The 3,398-nt window shown below is 44.5% G+C and overlaps 1 pseudogene; it reads right to left on the minus strand.

Annotated features, from left to right (window-relative positions):
- Positions 1-2,137: 2,137 nt before the first annotated feature.
- On the minus strand, positions 2,138-3,006 carry LOC102419230 (annotated as a pseudogene).
- Between the last annotated feature and the right edge of the window lie 392 nt (positions 3,007-3,398).

Here is a 3,398-nt window from a genome sequence, read left to right on the forward strand (position 1 = left end):
TTCTCCCCTGCTGCCTGCTGCCCCAATTGCCCCCTGCCAGCCTGTCACCCCTCACAGTCCCCCCTCCGGCCTGGTTGCCCCACACAGCCTGCTGTTCAGTCATTTGGTTGTCCCTCACTAACCCCCCTGCCAGCCTGGTTTCCCCATGCAGCCTGCTTGTTCAGTCATTTGGTTGTCCCTCACTAACCCCCCCCCTGCCGGCCTGGTCATAGGCAGTCATCTTATGAGGGTGTGAGGGCTAATTTGCATATTACCTCTTTATTATATAGGATACTCAAAGAAGTCAGTAAAGATACTAAAGGTATTTATAAATTTTATTAACTAAATATGTACATTACAGACTTTGAAAATTTCATTTTGTTAAACTTTTATGTTGAATTTAGCTTTATTTTTTTATGGAATAAACTTTTAAAGAGATATTTACCTATATAAATGGACTTTAAGTAGTGCCATGAGTATAAATATGTTTAACACCTAACACTATATCCAAGTAGAAAATAAGATTCACTGAGACTAGCTTCTTGTGTGAAAACTTTTCCAAGTGTATGTACTTTGCCAATTCATCACATCAGGAAGTCAGTGAAAGGAGACATTTTTTAGTAGGGATTAGACACCAAAATCTGGGTACTTCACCTGAATGTAAGATTTGAAGTAGAGAAAATGGTCATTTTAGTGTGACTTATTTTCAGCTATAGAATGAGTTACCTAGATATTGTCTTTGTACATACACATCCTTTCCATGTCTTTTTGATTGGGCTGTAAATCTCACTGTCTTATCTAGTACTAATATGGATTTTCTTTTATTGTTTTGTAAGTTTATGTTTTTATCCATTTTTTCTTCTTAATATGATAATTCTGTAATTTCATTGCTATCAAATAATCATTTCCTTTAAACATAGAGTAAACTTGGAGTCAGGAAAAGATAAAGTCATAGAACTAATAGAATGCAGTTTGTACAGGGAGCTCTGGTTTTTAGCTTTCTTGTTATAATAAGCCAGACATACAAGATTCTACTGAGACTAACTGCTGACAAAATACAGTTGACCTTACAAACCTTCAAGGGAAATAAGAGGATCAAACAAAGCCAATGTATGGAAAAGACTGGTTTGGGATAAACATAAGAATTACATCCAGCATGGGTATCTATCTTTTACTTGTTAATCCTCACTGAGGATATTTTTTCCATTGATTTTCAGAGAGAGTGGAGAGAGGAAGAGAGAGAGAAAGAAACATTGATGTGAGAGAGACACATTGGTTGGTTGCCTCCCGCACACACCTGACCAGGGCTGGGGATCGAACCTGTAACCCAGTATGTGCCCTTGACCAGGAATCCAACCTGAGACCCTTCGGTGCACAGGGCCAATGCTCTAACCACTGAGAACACCGGCCAGGGAGCATTGGTATCTTTTGACCCTCCCCAGCAGGTATCTGCCATAGTTCTCCCATCCCTTCTGAAGCTTCTGTTTTCCCTCTCTATTGAAGGTATAAGCCAACCCAACAGTACCCTATTCCATGATGCAAAGCCAAGAGGAAAGTTTATAAATCTTATTCCAGGGTAGAAAGTATCAAACCACACAATCAAACCAGCACACATTATGTGGTGTCAATGCACATGGTAGCAACTTCAATCAAATCAGAGCTGCTACCATGTGTAACCTGTTATGTGAGCCTGTAGCCAGGCCAGTGTTCCTAATTTACTATACTAAAATATCAACATGGCAGAATGCATTTTTGAATCCCAGATTTTCTAAATACTTCTAAGAGGCTATTAAAGTGATGTAGAACAGAATTGTATTTCAGAAAACCAGGCATGAGGGAGGGACATTGATGGATGCTTTCTGGGACTTTTTCAGCGGTACAGTGAGGAGCAGAGGAAATGTTAGAACACCACACCATATATGGCAGGTGAGGGGAGGCAGAGGTGGAAAGAGAGCTGACATATTCATGTTCAAAGAAAAGTCTGGGAGAAGAAGAAAAGAAAAAGGAACAAAACAACAAAAGGTAACCAAACCCAAGTCGGAGGAAAAAAAGGTTTCACACAATACAATATCAAAAAAGTAACAGGGGGATGGGGGGTAATGTGGAGATAAGGACACATATGTAATAACTTAATAAAAAAAAAAGTAACAGGAACACACTAAATGCACAAGCTGGTGGTAGATAACATTGTGATAGGTCCTTCCGGCATCGGCCAGGTGGGTTTCTTCTGATCTGTTATCTCAAGGTTATTTAGAGGTGATAACTTTAGCAAGAGTCTCTCACGGGAAGGCAGGCATGCTTCACTCATTGGTTCGGGATCTGTCTGTACCTTGTAGGTACCCAACTCAGCATCCAGGTGTCCTTTTTTTTTTTTTTTTTGACATGTAGGCTTCCAACTGGCTGTCCAGCTGCTCCTTGATCAGTACGGGGCGAGCCAGCACACTTTTCCCTGGCTACCCTGTCCTCTGCCTCCAAAGTCCCCTCTTCCCGACCTCTCATACCTTGACCTCGACCTCAACCACTGATTCTGCCGCCTTTCCCAGACCTCCACGACCTAAAATACCACCTCTTCTTAAGCCCGTTTGGGAAGCTAAGGCTTGTCCACCTCGGAGCAGGTTTTGACCTGGGAGAGACACCTAAGTAGGGTTCTTATGGCACATTCCCCCCCCCCGCCCCGCCCCCACTGTAGTCCTCCTCTGGGCACGCCTCTCTGAATTAAGGGCAGACCTCGTCCCCGGTCGCTCCCCTGGCCAGGCCTACGGGCCGGCCTAACTGTGCCTGGAGGTTCCTCTTACCCAGGCGCTGCTTTAAGCTCTTCCGCTTAAGTGTCAATGCTGCCAGGACAGAGGGTCAGCTTTCCACCTGCTGGGCCAGTCTTCTGATCCTGGCACTGGCTCGCTGCTGCTGTTGCTGCATCGAAGCCCGAGTAATCACGGGCACCGGCTTTTTGTTCTTCAGCTTATTAGAAAAGCGCTCATTGAGAGACATCTTGGTGGTGCGTTTCAGTACAACGTTCGGTGCAGCCATCTTCAAATTCTGAGAATGGGAGGAAAAGGACGCCAGTGTTCCTCCTAGGGCTGCCACCACTGTTGCAGAAGGCAAGCCAGGGCTGAGTAACTTGAGTTGATGGTGAGGAGGCCCTGGTTAAGTTGTTTGGGGTTGGATAGGTGTGTGAGCGGTACACTGCTAGGTTAGTTCGTTGTTATTGGCTGTCTGTCTGGTCAGCGAGTCCACCTGCTTGCCCCGCCTGCCCTTTCCTGCCTCTTGTCTGTGCCACCACAACCCCAGCCAACTTCTGCACTGTTAGTTCTCTTGCTATGTGATGACCTTGACTTATGCTGGCTCCTCAGATTCTGCTCCCATTGATATGTAGCAATGGGGCCTCATCCTATATAATAAAAGCCTATGTGGCCGTGTAA

Source organism: Myotis lucifugus, unplaced genomic scaffold (assembly GCF_000147115.1).
Source record: "Myotis lucifugus unplaced genomic scaffold, Myoluc2.0 scaffold_251, whole genome shotgun sequence".
NCBI lineage: Eukaryota > Metazoa > Chordata > Mammalia > Chiroptera > Vespertilionidae > Myotis > Myotis lucifugus.